The 21,810-nt window shown below is 28.1% G+C and overlaps 1 pseudogene; it reads left to right on the top strand.

Moving 5' to 3' along the window:
* The first annotated feature begins 528 nt into the window (after window positions 1-528).
* LOC148266258 (5S ribosomal RNA) lies at window positions 529-647 on the top strand (annotated as a pseudogene).
* The last annotated feature ends 21,163 nt before the right edge of the window (window positions 648-21,810 follow it).

Genomic DNA, 21,810 nt, shown 5'->3' with positions numbered 1-21,810 from the left:
AATGATGGGAGGGGGAAGGGAAGGAGAAGAGGAACATGTCTTTACAGGGTAGAATGGGACATGTGCGATAGTACTAGCACTAATGCATCGTATCCTATCAGAATTCTGCAGTTAAGCATGCTTTGACGAGTGCAGTACTTGGATGGGTGACCTCCTGGGAAGTACTCGTTTTTCACTCATCTTTTTACAGAAGGGACGTTACAGGTTATGCATGACTGGAGCCACGGTCCGCCGGTTAATTTGTAAATGTGAGTCGCGATGCTGGGACATTTTGCTTAATATGTTTCATGCAATCATTTATAGTCCACTACGTGATAAGAATGTCAGTTCGAGCATCATACATAGTAGAACAACAAAAATAATGGTACGGCGGGTGGTTCATTCATTTTGGCGTGAGTCAAGGCGTCAGGGCATCTCACTTGATATTAGAACTAAAAGAAGAGCTGTAGTGTGCGTGCACAACGAAATAAATGACGGAAGAGAGAGGGAAGGAGAAGGATTATATGTATTTATAGTGCAAAATGGAATGTGTGTGATCATACTAGCACTAATGTACTGAATCCCATTAGAACTTCACAGTTAAGCATGTTTGGGCGAGAGTAGTACTAGGATGAGTGACCTCTTGTGAAGTCTTCGTGTTGCACCCGTCTTTTTTAGGATTGGGCGCGTGAGCGGAGACACGGTCCGTCAGTTTATTCGCTGATGTGACTCGCAACACCAAAGCATTTTGCTTAATATTTTTTGTGCATATTTTTATAGTCTATCACAAGATAAGAGTTTCATTACGAGTATCTTACATAGTAGAACAGCGAAAACAGAGGTGCGGTGGGTGGTTCGTTTATCTTGGCATTAGGCGAGGCACTAGGGCATTTCACTTTATATTAGAACTAGAAGCAGAGGTGCAGTGTGCACCCACAACGAAATAAATGATGGGAGAGAGAAGGGAAGGAGAAAGAGTATATTTATTTGCAGTGTAGAATGGGACGGGTGTGATCATACCAGCACTAATGCCCTAGATTCCATCAGAACTCCATAGTTAAGCTTGGGCGAGAGTAGTACTAGGATGAGTGACTTTTTGGTATGTCCTCGCGTTGCACCCGTCTTTTTGCGGACGGAGCATTAAACATTACGTGCGATCGGAGACAGGCTTTACTGGTTCATTCGATGGTGTGAGTCGCGGTGCCAGGATATTTTGCTTAATATTTTTTGTGCATTTATTTATAATCCATCACGAGATAAAAGTATCATTACAAGCATCTTATATAGTAAAACAATAAAAACAGAAGTGCGACGGGTGGTCTTAATTAATTTGAGCGTGAGTCTAGGCACCGGAGCATTTCACTTGATATTAGAACTAGAAGCAGAGGTGAGGTGTGTGCACACAGTGAAACAAATGATGGCTGCAGGGAGGGAAGGAGAAGGGGTATATCTATTTGTAGTGCAAAATAGGATGGATGCGATCATACTAACACTAGTGAATTGGGTCCCATCAAAACATCGCAGTCAAGCATGCTTGGGCGGGAATAGTACTAGGATGGGTGAACTCCTGGGAAGTCCTCCTGTTGCACCCATATTTTTGTGGATGGGGCATTAAACGTTACGCACAATGGAGATACGCTCTGCTGGTTCATTCACAGGCCTGAGTCGCGGTACAATGGAATTATGCTTAATATTTTTTGTTCATTCATTTATAGTCCATCACGAGACAAGAGTGTCATTACGAGTATCATACATAGTAGAAAAAATACTTTGAAAAAATCACAGAAAAATGTCTATTGTAGGATTTGAATTACAACGAACCATTCATGTGATTGTATGTGATACTATGCAAAATGATCTTAGAAAAAAGTTACAAAATTATTTTATAGATTATATGTTAATCTTATGAGTTTTTTAACATTGGTATCAGAGCATTTTGGTTAAATACATGTTTAATTTTGTTCCAATTTGCATTTTTATTGAATGTTTGAGTAATGATAGTTTTTTAAATTTAATACTTTTGTGTTCTATTACTCAAATATATGTAATTTTAAAGGATTATTGTAAGCCTCATGAATTGTGACTCCGTACAAGGAATATATTGTTGATTTATATGGATTAACTTAATGTTACATAGAATTTATCAGGTTTATACGTGAGGTAATACTCCTCTCTTTTCAGAGAAAATCGGTCGTTACAAAAGTAGAGACCAAAAGCTTTAATTTGAAATATTATTTATAATTTTTGACATAAAATAAAATAGTTATGTATTTTTTAAATTTAATTCTATTTAGAAATAGAGGTTCGGTCAATAGACCTACAAATTATTTTCCTTTCGGTTGTTCAGAGGTTGAAGATGGGGACACTTTTGCATTTTTATCTATTTTTTTTTCAGAAAAGATACTTTGAAAAAATTTCAGAAAAATGTTCATTGTAGGGCTTGAACTACAATGAACAATTAATGTGATTGTATGTGATATTATGTAAAATGATCTTAGAAAATTATTAAAGAATTTTGTTGTGGAGTATATGTTAATTCTATGAGTTTTCTAACATTGGTACAAGAACATTTTGGTTAATTACATGTTTAATTTTGTTTCTATTTACATTTTTATTAAAATTTTAAGAAATGGTAATTTTTTACATTTAATACTTTGTGTTTTATTACTAGAATATATACAATATTTGTCTTGAATGAAAGAAGATACGAAAAGCTTTAATTTGATACATTTCTATGCACAGTTTAACAAAAATCTTCTATTTTTTATAATTTTTGGACAAAAAATTAGAGAGTTATGTAGTTTCTAAGATCAAATCCATTTAGAAATAGAATTTCTGTTAATAAACCTATAAATGTTTTTCCTTTCAGTTGTTCTGAGGTTGAATATGGTGGCACTTTTGTCTTTTTATCTATTCTAGTTTTTTTTTTTAGAAAATACTTTAAAAATATCACAAAAAATATCCATTATAAGGCTTGAAGTACAATAAACCATTAATGTGATTGTATATGATATTATACAAAATGATCTTAGAAAAATAGTTAAAGAATTATTTTATAGATTATATGTTAATTCCATGAGTTTTCTAACATTGGTATTAGAGCATTTTGGTTAATTGCATATTTAATTTTCTTCCAAATTGCTTTTTTATTGAATGTTTGAGTAGTGATAGTTTTTTACATTTAATAGTTTTATCTATTATTATTTAAATATATGCAATATTTGTCTCGAATGAAAGTAGAGACTAAAAGCTTTAATTTTATAATTTTTATAATTTTTAAACAAAAAATAAGAAAGTTATGTATTTTTAAAATCAATTTTTTTTAGAAATAAAGGTTTTGTTAATGAACCTACATTCTTTTTTTCTTTCGGCTATTGAGAGGTTGATTATGTCGATAATTTTGTATTTTTATATATTTTTTTTTTTAAAAAAGTATTTTGAAATAATCACAAAAAATGTCCATGGTAGGGCTTGAATTACAATGAACCATTAATGTGATTGTATATGATATTCTGCAAAATGATCTTAGAAAAATTGTTAAAGAATTATTTTATGCAGTATATGTTAATTTCATGAGTTTCCTAATATTGGTATCAGAATATTTTGGTTAATTACATATTTAATTTTGTTCTAATTTGTATTTTTATTAAATGTTTGAGTAATGGTAATTTTTTACATTTAATACTTTTGTGTTTTATTACTCAAATATATGCAGTATTTGTCTCGAATGAAAGTAAAGACTAAAATCTTTAATTTGATATTTTTTATAATTTTTGGACAAAAATTGAGAGAGATTTTGTTAATTAACCTACAATTTTTTTTTTCTTTCGATTGTTCAGAAGTTAATGATGGGGACATTTTTATCTTTTCATCTATTTTATTTTTTTAAAAAAATACTTTGAAAAAATCACATAAAGATGTCTATTGTAGAGCTCGAACTACAACGAATTATTACTGTGATTATATGTGATAATATAAAAAATGATCTTTGAAAAATAGTTATAGAATTATTTAATAATTACATGTTAATTTCATGAGTTTTCTAACATTGGTATAATAGTATTTTTGTTAATTACATGTTGTTCCATTTTATATTTTTATTGAATGTTTCAAATTATAAATAATATTTCAAATTAAAGCTTTTGGTCTATACTTTTATTTAAGACCAACATTACATATATTTGAGTAAGAAAACTCAAAAGTATTAAATGTAAAATGCTATTATTACTCAAACATTCAACAAAAATACAAATTGGAACAACATGTAATTAACCAAAATACTATGATACCAATGTTAGGGAACTCATGAAATTAACATATAATCAATAAAATAGTTCTATAACTATTTTTCTAAGGTCATTTTGCATAGTATCAAATACAATCACATTAATGATTCGTTATACTTCAAGCCCTACAATAGATATTTTTCTGTAATTTTTTTAAAGTATTTTTTCTGAAAAAAAATAAAATAAATGAAAAGATAAAAATGTCATCATCTTCAATCTCTGAACAACTGAAGGAAAAAAATGTGCAAGCTCATCGACATAACCTCTATTTCTAAATAACATTGATCTTAAAAAATACATAACTCTTTTATTTTTTGTCCAACAATTATAAAAAAATCAATTAAATTTTTTAGTCTCTACCTTCATACAATACCAATATTGCATATATTTGAGTAATAAAATACAAAAATATTAAATGTGAAACACTGATATACTCAAACATTAAACAAAAATGCAAATTGGAACAGAATTAAACATACAATTAACAAAAATGTTCTGATACTAATATTAGGAGACTCATGGAATTAACATATAATCTATAAAATAATTCTTTAACTATTTTTCTAAGATCATTTTGCATAATTTTATATACAATCACATTAATTGATCATTATAGTTCAAGCTCTACAATAGATATTTTTCTATAAATTTTTCAAAGTATTTTTTTCTAAAAAAAAACTAAAATAGACAAAAAGACAAAAATGTCACCATCTTCAACCTCTGAACAACCGAAAGGAAAACAATTTGTACGTTTATTGATAGAACTTTTATTTCTAAATAGAATTGATCTTAGAAAATATATAACTCTCTAATTTTTGTCCAAAAATTATAAATAATATCCTCAACTGTTTGATTGAGTGAGAGGGAGACAAATTTGAGGGACCAAATTTCTTTTAAGAGGAGGAGAGTTGTAATACTCGGCCCAAAATTTGACTCGGGATTAATTTTAGCGTTAAAAAAATCTATAAAAATGTTCATTGTAGGGCTTGAATTACAATGAACTATCAATATGATTGTATGTGATACTATACAAAATGATCTTAGAAAAATAGTTACAAAATTATTTTTTAGATTATATGTTAATTTCATGAGTTTCCTAAAGTTGGTATTAGAGTATTTTGGTTAATTACATATTTAATTTTGTTCCAATTTGTATTTTTTTGAATGTTTGAGTAATAATAATTTTTTACATTTAATATTTTTGTGTTCTATCACTCAAATATATTCAATGTTGGTCTTAAATGAAAGTAGAGACCAAAAACTTTAATTTTAAATATTATTTATAATTTTTGGAGAAAAAATTAGAGAGTTGTGTATTTTATAAAATCAATTCTATTTAGAAATAAAAGTTCTGTTAATAAACCTACAAATTTGTTTCATTTCGGTTGTTCAGAGGTTGAACAAAGTGACATTTTTATCTTTTTATCTATTTTTTTTAGAAAAATACTTTGAAAAAATTACAAAAAAATATCTATTGTAGGGCTTGAACTACAATGAATCATTAATGTGATTGTATATGAAATTATAGATCATATATTTGTTCCATAAGTTTTTTAACATTGGTATTAGAGTATTTTGGTTAATTGCATGTTTAATTTTGTTCCAATTTATATTTTTGTTGAATGTTCAATTAATAGTAATTTTTTACATTTAATACTTTTGTATTTTATTACTCAAATATATGCAATATTTGTCTTATATGAAGGTAGAGAATAAAAACTTTAATTTGATATTTTTTATAATTTTTGAATAAAAATAAGAGAGTTTTGTATTGTTTAAGATCAATGCTATTTAGAAATAGAGGTTACATCAACGAACCTGCAAATTATTTTCCTTTTAGTTTTTCAGAGGTTGAAAATGGAGACATTTTTATTTATTTATTTATTTTTTTCAGAAAAAATACTTTAAAAAATTACAGAAAAATATCTATTGTAAGCCTTGAGGTATAACGAACTATAAATGTGATTGTATTTGATACTATGCAAAATAACATTAGAAAAATACATAACTCTCTAATTTTTTGTTCAAAAATTATAAATAAAATTATAAATTAAAGTTTTGGTCTCTACTTTCATTTAAGAACAACATTGCATATATCTGAGTAATAGAACACAAAAGTATTAAATATAAAAAACTATTATTACTCAAACATCCAACAAAAATGCAAATTAAAACAAAATTAATCATGTAATTAACCAAAATACTTTGATACCAACGCTAGGAAACTCATAAAATTAACATATAATCTATAAAATAATTTTTTAATTATTTTTCTAAGATCATTTTGCATAATATCATATACAATCACATTAATTTTGTAAAATCAATTATATTTAGAGATATAGGTTTTTTCAATAAACCTACAACATTTTTTCCTTTCGACTGTTCAGAGGTTGAAGATAGGGACACTTTTGGCTTTTTATCTATTTTATTTTTTTCAAAGAAAATACTTTAAAGACATCATAGAAAAATATCCATTGTAGGGCTTAAAGTATAATGAACGATTAATGTCATTATATATGAGATTATGCAAAATGATCTTAATAAAATAGTTAAAGAATTGTTTTACTGATTACATGATAATTCATGAGTTTCCTAACATTGGTACTAGAGCATTTTGGTTAATTACATGTTTAATTTTGTTTTAATTTGTATTTTTATTGAATGTTTGAGTAATAATAGTTTTTTACATTTAATACTTTTGTGTTTTATTACTCAAATATATGTAATTTCAAAGGATTATTGTAAGGCTCATGATTTGTGACTCCGTATGAGAGATATATTGTTGATTTATAGGGATTAGCATAATGCTACATATAATTTATCAGGTTTATCTGTGAGGTAACGCTCATTTCTCTCTAAAGAAAACGGGCCGTTGCAAAAGTATAGACCAAAATCAACTCGTATCAACCAATCAACTTTGTTGAATAAGTAGCATTAATCATAGAATGATAATATTCATCAATTTGAGAATTAACATGTATAATACGTTGTAACCTAATAGATTAGATTTGTGAAAACGTAAGAAATCAAAGTATCTTGGCCTTCTCTTATTAGTTGATCCAGAAATAAATCGATTAGAAAATTTCTGGTAAAGTAAATCATTGATTCATCTAGTGTTTAAATATATGATTCATTTACAAGTTTACTAGATTGAAAATTTATGACATTCAAAAATTTATAGATCCTATGTCACATTCAGTAAAAATTTATGATACATGTATAGGATGTACTCAATGTGTCCGAGCATGCCCCACAGATGTATTAGAAATGATACCTTGAAACATTTTTTATAATTTTTGGACATAAAATAAGAGAGTTAGATATTTTCTAAAATAAATTCTATTTACAAATAGAGATTCTGTCAATAAACCTACAAATTATTTTCCTTTTGGCTTTTTAGATGTTAATGATGGGGACATTTTTTTCTTTTCATCTATTTTATTTTTTATTAAAAAATATTTTAAAAAATTCACAGAAAAATGTTTATTGTAGGATTTGAACTACAACGAACTATTAATGAGATTGTATCTGATATTATACAAAGTGATCTTAGAAAAATAATTACAAAATTATTTTGTAGATTATATGTTAATTTCATGAGTTTCTTAACGTTGGTATCAGAGTATGCAATATTTGTCTTGAACGAAAGTAGACTAAATAGAATTAATTTTATAAAATACTTAAATCTCTAATTTTTTGTCTAAAAATTATAAATAATATTTCAAGCTAAAACTTTTGGTCTATACTTTCATTTATGACTAATATTGCATATATTTGAGTAAGAAAATTCAGAAGTATTAAATGTAAAATACTATTATTACTTAAACATTCAACAAAAATGCAAATTGAAATAACTTTTAATTAACCAAAATGCTCTGATACCAATGTTAGGAAACTCATGAAATTAACATAAAATCTATAAAATAATTTTGTAACTTTTTTTCTGAGATCATTTTGTATAGTATCACATATAATCACATCAATGGTTTGTTGTACTTCAAGCCCCACAATAGACATTGACAGAATCTCTATTTCTAAATAGCACTAATCTTAAAAAAAATAAATAACTCTCTTATTTTTTGTCCAAAAATTATAAAAAATACAAATTAAAGCTTTTACTATGTATCTTCATATAAGACTAATATTGCATATATTTTAGTAATAAACCACAAAAGTATTAAATGTAAAAAACTGCTATTACTAAAACATTAAACAAAAATACAAATTTGAACAAAATTAAACATGCAATTAACCAACATGCTTTGATACTAATATTAAGAAACTCATGGAATTAATATGTAATCCATAAAATAATTCTTTAACTATTTTTCTAATATCATTTTGCATAATTTCATGTACAATCACATTAATGGTTCATTGTAGTTCAAGACCTACAATGGATTTTTTTTGTAATTTTTTCAATGTATTTTTTCAAAAAAAAACTAAAATAGATAAAAAGACAAAAGTGTCACCATATTCACCTCTGAACAGTCGAAAGGAAAACAATTTGTAGGTTTATTGACCGAACTTCTATTTCTAAATAGAATTGATTTTAAAAAGTACATAACTCTCTTACTTTATGTCCAAAAATTATAAAAAAATAGAAGATTTTCGCTAAACTATACATAGAAATGTATCAAATTAAAGCTTTTAGTCTCTTCTTTCATTCAAGACAAAGACTGTGTAACGACCTTAGAAATATTCAAAGGAAATAAATGATAATTAAAGTGCGAAAGCAAAACAAATGTTCAAGGTTTACATTCCTTACACAATAACTTAAAGTATCAATTAGTGTTACAGAATTCACCCTTTTGAAAGAAATACAAAGAAATAAGGAAATGAACGAAAAATAAAGAAAACTAGTATTCTACTCGCAACCCTCTTGTGGATCGGGTTCTGGATCCTGGTTCTCTTAATATGAAATGGTTAAATAAGTGATGAGCTATTTGCCCATTTTTCCACCAGCCTGTTGGTATCCATGGGGGTTCATAGGGATGTCTCCACTACGCGTGAACCTTTTCCTTTAGCATTCTCAATTACGGGCCGTCCCCACACCATGTCCGGTATGAGCATTAAATTACCAAACTTCAATACCCCGTCTGGTATTAGGGTGAAGAGGGCCGTCCTCATACCCTGTCTAGTATGAGTGCCAGGTTACCAAATCTCCATACCCCGTCCAGTATGAGACACGTTCACGGTAGGGTTTCCTGTGTACCCGCTCTGTCCACCATCTCCCAGGATGTCTAGTAAGACTGCCGTTTCATCCAGTCACTTAATCACACAAGTTTTCCGTGTACCTTTAACTTCTATTTTTTCACTTCAACCGTAAGCAAGTAAAACAACAATACATGCATTCAAAGCTATAAAATAAATCAATAAGGCACTATCATGCATTTAAACTCTAAAAACAATCAACAGAAATTAACAGAGAATAGTTTCCAATTCTGGCTCCATTAGCAATTCATAATTAATTATGAACATTTTCTAAATTGTACAAAATACCATATTTATTGTTAATTAGACTTCAATTCTATAACAGAGAATAAGGTGAGGAATTCTTACTCAATTTGATGCTCAAAGGCTAAACTATTGACTGCTCTCACTGGCGGTTCCCAAGTTTCCTGAAATTTTTTTTGGGAATCAAAACATGCTATAAGTACCTAAAAATGTCCCAACCAAACCCTAAATCAGTCTCAAGGCCCATTTTGGCAAATTTTGGGATTCTAGCATGGCGGCTCTGCCGTGCTCCGGCAACAGCGCCGCGACCCGCGATAATGGTTCACCTCGAGTCAGCTGTTTTTGGCTATTTTCGACCAGATTCAGCCAATTTTGCATCAATCCCTACAAGAAAACATGTTAAGGGGCTTTAGTTGGCCGAAAAAATACAAAAAATTAAAACTCACCGGTGGCGGGGCTCTCTGGTGCAGCGGCTCCTCTAGCTCACATTGTGGTTGGGTGTTTTGCTCCAGTCAACCTGTAGAGAAGGAAAAGATGATCACAACGGTAAAAAAATTACGCAAAATGGGAATCAAGAAGGGCCTCATCGTAGGCATTTTATGGAATTCCCCGCGGCAGCGCCGCCAGGCTTTGCCAACGTTTTTCGGCCAATCAGCTGGTCCTTTTGCTCTGATTTGGCCATGAGTGTGTTTAAAATTTAATTTTGAGCAAAAGGGAAAATTTTAACCTCTTTTGGCGGTCAGAAATGGCTCCGGCGCAGTGGCAGGTGGCGGCAGTCTCCTTTCCGGCGACTAGGTCTTCTTCTCCGGCGAGGGGGTCTGGCGGCTAGGGTTAGGGTTTGGTATGGATGGGGGTTATTTATATCCATCCACTTTTGATCTGAGCCGTCCATCGCATTTGATCTGGACTGTTTGATCGTGATTCAATCTAGACCGTTCATCGCAATCTAATCTAGATCGTCCAATCGCGTTCAAAACTGACCGTCCGATCATGTTTGGGGAGGGAATTCATCTGGGCCGTTCGTGCGTGCAATAATGGATCTGAGCCGTTCGATCACGAGCACGCGGATCGCCCGCATGGCACTGCATCAGTGTTTGCTTCCACGTGGCACATTCTAGTTCGTCGGGACTACTGACCGAGCATCATACATGGCAAAACTTCTCTAAATTGCGTTTTTACCTCCGATTTCTGATTTTTCTTTCAAAAATACCCTCATAACCCAAATTTTCACCCTTTTTCCCAAAAATTATTTTCAATTTAATCCTTCATCAATTTTACTTCATTTTTTACTCTAATTTAAAATTAAAAATTGAAAAATTAAGAAATTATATTTATAAATAAATCTTAAATTACATTAAAAATTAATTTAGGGTATAACATACTGCATATATTTGAGTAAAAACACAAAAGTATTAAATATAAAAAATTACCATTACTCAAAAATTTAATAAAAATGTAAATTAGAACAAAATTAAACATGTAATTAACCAAAATGTCCTTGTACCAATGTTAGGAAACTCATGGAATTAACATATGCTCCATAAAATAATTCTTTAATAAATTTTCCAAGATTATTTTACATAATATCATATACAATCATATTAATGGTTTATTGTAGTTCAAACCCTACAATGGACATTTTTCTGTGTTTTTTCAAAATATTTTTTCTATAAAAAAATAGATAAAAATACAAAAGTGTTCCCATCTTCAACCTCTGAACAGCAAAAAGGAAAACAATTTGTAGGTTTATTGACCGAACCTCTATTTCTAAATAGAACTAATTTTAGAAAGTACATAACTCTCTTATTTTATGTTCAAAAGTTATAAATAATATTTCAAATTAAAGCTTTTGGTCTCTATTTTTGTAACGACCGATTTTCTTTAGAAAGAGAGGAGCGTTGCCTCACGCATAAAGCTGATAAATTTTGTGTAACATTAAATTAATCCCTATAAATCAACAATATATCCCTCGTATGGAGTCACAATTCATGAGGCTTACAATAATCCCTTGAAATTACGTATATTTGAGTAATAGAATTCAAAAATATTAAATGTAAAAAACTATCATTACTCAAACATTCAATAAAAATACAAATTGAAACAAAATTAAACATGTAATTAACAAAAATACTCTGATATTAATGTTAGGAAACACATGAAATTAACATATAATCTACAAAATAATTCTTTAACTATTTTTCTAAGATCATGTTGCATAATATCATGTACAATCACATTAATGGTTTATTTTACTTCAAGTCCTACAATAGATATTTTTCTATATTATTTTTAAAGTATTTTTCTGAAAAAAATAAAATAGATAAAAAGACAAAAGTATCACCATCTTCAAGCTCTGGATAGCTGAAAGGAAAAACATTTGTAGATTTATTTATAGAACCACTATCTCTAAATAGAATTGATTTTATAAAATACATGCTCTTTAATTTTTTGTCTAAAAATTATAAATAATATTTCAAATTAAAGTTTTTGGTCTATACTTTCATTTAAGACCAACATTACATATATTTGAGTAAGAAAACTCAAAAGTATTAAATGTAAAATACTATTATTACTCAAACATTCAATAAAAATACGAATTGGAAGAATATGTAATTAACCAAAAGTACTATAATACCAATGTTAGGAAACTCATGAAATTAACATGTAATCAATAAAATAGTTCTATAACTATTTTTCTAATGTTATTTTACATAGTATCAAATACAATCACATTCATAGTTCATTGTACTTCAAGCCCTACAATAGATATTTTTCTGTAATTTTTTCAAAGCATTTTTTCTAAAAAAAAATAAAATAGATGAAAAGACAAAAGTGTCACCATCTTTAACCTCTGAACACCCAAAAGGAAAAAAACTTTTAGGTCTATTGACAGAACTTCTATTTCTAAATTGAATTAATTTTAGAAAATACATAACTCTCTAATTTTTTGTCCAAAAATTGTAAATAATATTTTAAATTGAAGTTTTTGGTCTCTACTTTCATTTAAGACCAACATTGCATATATTTGAGTAATAGAACACAAGAGTATTAATTGTAAATATTCAGATACCAAAGTTAGGAAACTCATGAAATTAACATATAATCTATAAAATAATTTTGTAACTTATTTTCTAAAATCATTTTGCATAGTATCACATACAATCACATGAATAGTTCATTGTAGTTCAAACCCTACAATAGACATTTTTCTGTGATTTTTTCAAAGTATTTTTTTTGAAAAAATAAAATAAATAAAAAGATAAAAATGTACCCATCTTCAACCTCTGAACAACCGAAAGGAAAAAAAATTACAAGTTTATTGACATAACCACTATTTGTAAACATAATTAATTTTGAAAAATACGTAACTCTCTCTTTTTTTATCCAAAAATTATAAAAAATATCAAATTAAAATTTTTATTCTCTATCTTCTTATAAGACAAATACTGCATATATTTGTGTAATAAAACAACAAAGTATTAAATGTAAAAAATTATCATTATTCAAACATTTAATAAAAATGCAAATTGTAAAAAAATTAAACATGTAGTTAACCAAATTATTATGGTACCAATGTTAGGAAACATATGGAATTAACATATAATCTATAAAATAATTCTTTAATTATTTTTTTAAGGTCATTTTGCATAATATCATATACAATCACATTCATAGTTCATTGTACTTCAAGCCCTACAATGGATATTTTTCTGTAATTTTTTCAAAATATTTTTTTTCTTAAAATAAAATAAAATAGATAAAAAGACAAAAGTCTCATCATCTTTAACCTCTGAACACTCGAAAGGAAAAGAATTTTTAGGTTTATTGACAGAATTTCTATTTCTAAATTGAATTAATCTTAGAAAATACATAACTCTCTAATTTTTTTGTCCAAACACTATAAATAATATTTCAAATTAAAGTTTTTGGTCTCTACTTTTATTTAAGACCAATGTTAGAAAACTCATGAAATTAACATATAATCTATAAAATAATTTTCTAACTTTTTTCTAAGATCATTTCGCGTAGTATCATATACAATCACATGAATGATTTGTTGTAGTTCAAACCCTACAATAGACATTTTTCTGTGATTTTTTCAAAGTATTTTTTCTGAAAAAAAATAAAATAGATAAAAAGATAAAAATGTCCCCATCTTTAATCTCTGAACAACCGAAAGAAAAATAATTTGTAGGTTCATTAACAAAACCTCTATTTCTAAACAGAATTTATTTTAGAAAATATATAACTCTCTAATTTTTTGTTCAAAAATTATAAATAATATTTCAAAGTATAACTTTTTGTCTATACTTTCATTCAAGACAAATATTGCATATATTTGAATAATGAAACACAAAAGTATTACCTGTAAAAAACTTATATTACTCAAACATTAAATAAAAATGCAATTTGAAAAAAAATTAAACATGCAATTTGTAACGACCCCGGAAATTCAAAAGGAAATACATATAATGATCTGAGTGCGGAAGCGAAATAAAAGATTAAGGTTAATATCCCTTACACAATAACTCAAAAGTACTAAACAATATCACAGAATAAGTTTTCTATAAAGAAACACTTGAAATAAGAAAAATAAAGGAAACTATAAGGTATCCAGCATTTACTCGCCGTCTTCTTATGGATCGGGCTCGAGAACCAGATCCTCCTTATCTGAAATGGTTAAATAAGGAATGAGATACACTAGCCCGGTAAAGACATCACACTATTCATCGTCACAGAAGTAAAGGTTGGTAGAAAATTTAAAACAACCAATGGAGCAGTAGATTTAAATAATTTCATTTATCAATAATCAAACCATTTACCGTCCACTTACTGCATTGAGATTTATAAAAATAACCTATGGAAACAATAACATTATAAAGATCATGAATTCATATATAATCTGTAACATAGCACATGTCATACTTTTATATTCGAATCATCAAACAACAATTGCCCCTTTTTATCAACCTACTAGTATCCATAGGGATCCATAGGGGGTCCTCGCTATACGTGAACCATTCTCCTTAACAAACTTAATTCCAGGGTCGTCCCCATACCCCGTCCGGTATGAGCACCGAAACAATAAACCTCAATACCCCGTCCAGTATGAGGGTGAAGCGGGCCGTCCCCATACCCCGTCCGGTATGAGACAACGTTCATGGTAGGGTTCCCTATGAACCCGGTCCGTCCACCATCTCCCAGGATATCTAGTGAGCCTATCATCTTATCCATTTATCAAATCACACCCCTTTCCTATTTTTCCTTATTCTCCGTTACCAATTCAAACATGAATACTTAAACAAGTAACGTGCATCCAACAAAGCAAGCATATCTTATATTCCCAAAATCAAACAATAGTGAAGTAAGTAGTGATTTATGCATTCAAAATTATTAGACTAGATACCATAATACATTTAAACTGTTAAATAAATCAAACAGGAATTGACAGAGGAATATGTTCGGTTCGGACTCCATTAGCAACCATAATTAATTATGCATATCTATTTAATTTGTACAAAATACAGTATTATTATTTATTCAAACTTTAATTCCATGATAGGAAATAGGGTGAGGGGTCCTTATCTGATCTGACGCCGAATGCTAGATTTTCACTCCGCCTACGGGCGGTCCTTGGGTTCCCTAAATTTTTTTCTCGGGAACTGAAATGCACTTACGGTACCTACACATGTCCCAAATACCCAAAAATCAGGCCCAGGGCCTACTCGGCCAATTTTGGAATTCTAGCACGGTGGCTCTGCTGTGCTCCAGCGACGGTGCTGCCGTGAGCGGTGGCGATCTGCCTCGGGTTGGCTGCTTTTGGCTATTTTTGGCTGAATTCAGCCAAACTTGCATCAATTCCTGTGAGAAAACACCCTTAGGGCCCTCGGTGTGCCGAAAAATATAGAAAACTGAAACTTACCGGCAATGGGGCTCTCCAGTGCGGTAGCTCATCCGGCTCACGTCGCGGTTTGGTGTTTTGCTCCAGTCAACCTGTAGAGGAGGAAACGGTGATCACAAAGGTGGAAAAATCACGTCAAACGCGAATCGGGAAGGGCCTCATCGGAGGCAAAAATTGAGACACCCCGTGGCGGTGCCACTGGGCTTCGGCGGCATTTTTCGGCCAATTGGCCAGTGCTTTCACTTCGATTCGGCCATAGGTGGGTTTAGAATCAAATTCTGAGCAAGGGGTAGAATTTTTACCTCATTTGGCGGCCGAAAATTTCTCCAGTATGACGGCGGGTGGCTCCTCAGTGGCTGGGCTTTCTCCGGCGAGGGGCTCTGGCGGGTAGGGTTAGGGTTTGTGCGCGGATTAGATTATTTATAACCATTCGCTTTTGATCTAAGCCGTCCATCGCATTTAATCTGGACCGCCCTATCGCGATTAAATAGGAAATGAAACTGGACTGTTCATCGCGATTCAATCTGGGCCGTTCGTGCGCGATGCAATCTGGGTCGTCCGTGTACATTTTTTATTTGGGCCGTCCGTGCGCGTGGGAACGGATCTCAGCCGTTCGTTCGCGCGCACGTAGATCCCACATGGCTCCCTTCCGCGTGTCCTCCCGCATCAGTGTCTCTGCCACGCGACGCGTTGGCCGGGGCTACTGACCGGGCAGCTAACATGGTGCAATTTTTTTAAATTGTATTTTGACCCCCGATTTTTAATTTTTCTTTCAAAAATACCCCCAGAACCCAAATTTTCACCCTTTTTTCCAAAATTGTTTTCAATTAAATCCCTAAATAATTTTTTACCCCTTTTATTATTATTATTATTATTATTTCCATTAAAATAAATTAAACTAAATTAAAATCAATATATTATTACATAAATAATAATTATATTCATATAATAATTACAATAATAAAAAATAGAATAAAAAGAAAGGGTTTGGGTGTTACACAATTAACCAAAATGCTATGATACAATAGTTTTTAGACAAAAAATGACAGAGTTACATATTTTTTAAAATTAATTCTGTTTAGAAATAATGGTTATGTCAATGAACCTGTAAATTTTTTTCCTTTCAGTTGTTCAAAGGTTGAAGATGGAGACACTTTTATCTTTTTATCTATTTTATTTTATTTTTTAAAATTTCTTTGAAAAAATACACAAAAATGTCTATTGTAGGCTTTGAACTACAACAAATCGTTAATATGATTGTATGTGATACTATGCAAAATGATCTTAGGAAAAAAGTTACAAAATTATTTTATAGATTATATGTTAATTTCATGAGTTTCTTAACTTTGGTATCAGAATGTTTTGGTTAATTACATATTTAATTTTTTTTCAATTTCTATTTTTGTTGAATGTTCTAGTAATAATAATTTTTTACATTTAATACTCTTGTGTTCTATTACTCAAATATATGCAATGTTGGTTTTAAATGAAAGTATAGATCAAAAAATTTAATTTGATATATTATTTATAATTTTTGGACAAAAAATTAAAGAGTTATGTATTTTCTAAGATTAATTCAATTTAGAAATAGAAGTTCTGTCAATAAATCTAAAAACAATTTTTCTTTCGGCTGTTTAGAGATTAAAGATGGTGATACTTTTGTCTTTTTATATATTTTAGTTTTTTTTCAGAAAAAATTATAGAAAAATATCCATTGCAGGGTTTTAACTACAGTGAACCATTAATGTAGTTGTATATGAAATTATACAAAATGATTTTAGAAAAATAGCTAAATAATTATTTTATGGATTATATGTTAATTCCATTAGTTTTCTAATATTGGTATCAGAGCATTTTGGTTAATTGCATGTTTAATTTTGTTCCAATTTGTATTTTTGTTGAATGTTTGAGTAATAGCAGTTTTTTACATTTAATATTTTGGTTTTTTATTATACAAATATATGCAATATTTGTCTTACATGAAGGTAGAGAATAAAAACTTTAATTTGATATTTTTTATAATTGTTGGAAAAAAAATGAGAGAGTTACATATTTTTTAAAATTAATTCTGTTTAAAAATAGAGGTTCTGTTAATGAACCTGTAAATTTTTTTCCTTTCAGTTATTCAGAGGTTGAAGATTGGTACATTTTTATCTTTTTATCTATTTTATTTTTTCAGAAAAATACTTTGAAAAAATCACAGAAAATGTCTAATGTAGGGTTTGAACTACAACGAACTACTCATGTGATTGTATGTGATACTATGCAAAATGATCTCAGAAAAAAAGTTACAAAATTATTTTATAGATTATATGTTAATTTCATGAGTTTCCTAACTTTGGTATCAGAATATTTACAATTAATACTCTTGTGTTCTATTACTCAAATATATGTAATGTTGGTCTTAAATCAAAGTATAGACCAAAAAATTCAATTTGAAATATTATTTATAATTTTTGGACAAAAAATTAGAGAGTTATGTATTTTCTAAGATTAATTAAATTTAGAAATAGAAATTCTATCAATAGAACTAAAAGTTTTTTTCCTTTCGACTGTTCAAAGGTTAAAGATGGTGACATTTTTTTCTTTTTATCTATTTTATTTTTTTTAAGAAAAAATACTTTGAAAAAATTATAGAAAAATATCAATTGTAGGGCTTAAAGTACAATGAACTAGGAATGTGATTGTATATGATATTATGCAAAATGATCTTAGAAAAATAGTTAAATAATTATTTTATATATTATATGTTAATTCCATGTGTTTCCTAACATTGGTACCAGAATATTTTGGTTAATTACATGTTTAATTTTGTTGCAATTTGTAGTTTTATTAAATGTTTGAATAATGATAATTTTTTAATTTAATACTTTGGTGTTTTATTACATAAATTATGCAGTATTGTCTTATATGAAGATAGAGAATAAAAACTTTAATTTGATATTTTTTATAATTTTTGGACAAAAAATGAGAGAGTTATGTATTTTTTAAAATTAATTCTGTTTAGAAATAGCGATTCTATCAATGAACCTGCAAATTTTTTTCCTTTCGGTTGTTCAGAGGTTAAAGATGGGTACATTTTTATCTTTTTCTTTATTTTATTTTTTTCATAAAAAATATTTTGAAAAATCACAGAAAAATATCTATTGTAGGGTTTGAACTACAACGAACTATTCATGTGATTGTATGTGATACTATGCAACATGATCATCAAAAAAATTTACAAAATTGTCTTATAGATTATATGTTAATTTCATGAGTTTCCTAACTTTGGTATCAGAGTATTTTGATTAATTACTTGTTTAATTTTGTTCCAATTTGCATTTGTGTTGAATGTTTTAATAATAATAGTTTTTTACATTTAATACTCTTGTGTTCTATTACTCAAATATATGCAATGTTGGTCTTAAATGAAAGTAGAGACCAGAAACTTTAATTTGAAATATTATTTATAATTGTTGGACAAAAAATTAGAGAGTTATGTATTTTCTAACTATTTAAAAATAGAAGTTCTATCAATAAACCTACAAATTATTTTCCTTTCTACTATTCAGATGTTGAAGATGGTGGCACATTTGTCTTTTTATCTATTTTAGTTTTTTTTCTGAAAAAATACTTTGAAAAAATTATAGAAAAATATTCATTGTAGGGCTTGAACTACAAAGAACCATTAATGTGATTGGATATGAAATTATGCAAAACGATCTTTAAAAAATAGTTAAAGAATTATTTTATGGATTATATGTTAATTCCATGAGTTTCCTAATATTGGTATCAGAGCATTTTGGTTTATTGCATGTTTAATTTTATTCCAATTTGCATTTTTGTTTGAGTAATAGCAGTTTTTTACATTTAATCATTTTGTGTTTTATTACTCAAATATATGCAATATTGGTCTTGTATGAAGATAGAGACTAAAAGCTTTAATTTGACATTTTTTATAATTTTTGCACAAAAATAAGATAGTTATGTATTTTTTAAAATAAATACTATTTAGAAATAGAGGTTCTGTCAATGAACCTGCAAATTGTTTTTCCTTTCAGTTGTTCAGAGGTCGAAGATGGATACATTTTTATCTTTTCATCTATTTTATTTTTTTTCAGAAAAAATAATTTGAAAAAATCACAAAAAAATGTTCATTGTAGAGCTTGAACTACAATGAACTATTAATGTGATTGTATCTGATACTATGCAAAATGATCTTAGAAAAATAGTTACAAAATTATTTTTTAGATTATATGTTAATTTCATGAGTTTTCTAAAGTTGGTATCAGAGTATTTTGGTTAATTACATGTTTAATTTTGTTCCAATTTGTATTTTTGTTGAATATTTTAATAATAATAGTTTTTTATATTTAATACTCTTGCGTTCTATTACTCAAATATATGTAATGTTGTTCTTAAATGAAAGTACATACAAAAATCTTTAATTTGAAATATTATTTATAATTGTTGGATAAAAAATTAGAGAGTTATGTATTTTCTAACTATTTAGAAATAGAAGTTCTATTAATAAAGGTACAAATTTTTTTTATTTCGGTTGTTCAGAGGTTGAACAAAGTGACACTTTTATCTTTTTACCTATTTTTTTAGAAAAAATACTTTGAAAAAATTACAAAAAAAATCTATTGTAGGGCTTGAACTACAATGAACCATTAATGTGATTGTATATGAAATTATAGATTATGTATTTATTCCATAAGTTTTCTAATATTGGTATCAGAGTATTTTGGTTAATTGCATGTTTAATTTTGTTCCAGTTTGTATTTTTGTTGAATGTTCGAGTAATAGTAATTTTTTACATTTAATACTTGTATGTTTTATTACTCAAATATATGCAATATTGGTCTTATATGAAGATAGAGAATAAAAACTTTAATTTGATATTTTTTTAATTTTTGAATGAAAAATAAGAGAGTTATGTATTTTTTAAGATCAATGCTATTTAGAAATAGAGGTTACGTCAATGAACCTGCAAATTTTTTTCCTTTCAGTTTTTCAGAGGTTGAAAATGGGGACATTTTTATTTATTTATTTATTTTTTTCAAAAAAAATATCTATTGTAAAGCTTGAAATATAACGAACTATTAATGTAATTGTATTTGATACTATGTAAAATGACATTAGAAAAATAGTTATAGAACTATTTTATTGATTATATGTTAATTTTATGAGTTTCTTATTATTGGTATCATAGTATTTTGGTTAATTACATGTTGTTCTAATTTGTATTTTTGTTGAATGTTTGAGTGATAATAGTATTTTACATTTAATACTTTTAAGTTTTCTTACTCAAATATATGTAATGTTGGTCTTAAATGAAAGTATAGACCAAAAGCTTTAATTTGAAATATTATTTATAATTTTTAGACAAAAAATTAAAGAGTTATGTATTTTATAAAATGAATTCTATTTAGAGATAGCGGTTCTGTCAATAAATCTATAAATTGTTTTCCTTTCGACTGTCCAGAGCTTGAAGATGGTGACACTTTTGTCTTTTTATCTATTTTATTTTTTTCTAGTAAAAATACTTTAAAAGTATTATATAAAAATATCCATTGTAGAGCTTGAAGTACAATGAACTATTAATATGATTGTACATGATATTATACAAAATGATCTTAGAAAAATAGTTAAAGAATTATTTTATGGATTATATCTTAATTTCATGAGTTTTCTAACAATAGTATCAGAGCATTTTGGTTAATTACATGTTTAATTTTGTTCTAATTTGAATTTTTATTGAATGTTTTAGTAATGATAATTTTTTACATTTAATACTTTTGTGTTCTATTGCTCAAATATATGTAATTTCAAAGGATTATTGTAAGACTCATGAATTGTGACTCCGTACGAGGGATATATTATTGAATTGTGACTTCATATACAATAACATTAATGGTTCATTGTAATTCAAGTCCTACAACGGATATTTTTTTATAATTATTTCAAAGTATTTTTATGAAAGAAAACTAAAATAGATAAAAAGACAAAAGTGTCACAATCTTCAACCTCTAAACAGACGAAAGGAAAACAATTTGTAGATTTATTGACAGAACTTCTATTTCTAAATGGAATTAATTTTAGAAAATACATAACTCTCTAATTTTTTGTCCAACAATTATAAATAATATTTTAAATTAAAGTTTTTTATCTTTACTCTCATTTAAGACCAACATTGCA

The sequence above is a fragment of the Carica papaya genome, chromosome 4, assembly GCF_054855325.1.
Source record: "Carica papaya isolate Zhongbai chromosome 4, ASM5485532v1, whole genome shotgun sequence".
NCBI classification, from domain to species: Eukaryota; Viridiplantae; Streptophyta; class Magnoliopsida; order Brassicales; family Caricaceae; genus Carica; species Carica papaya.
The sequence above is the reverse complement of the archived record's forward strand: the minus strand, read 5'-3'. Positions and strand labels throughout refer to the sequence as shown.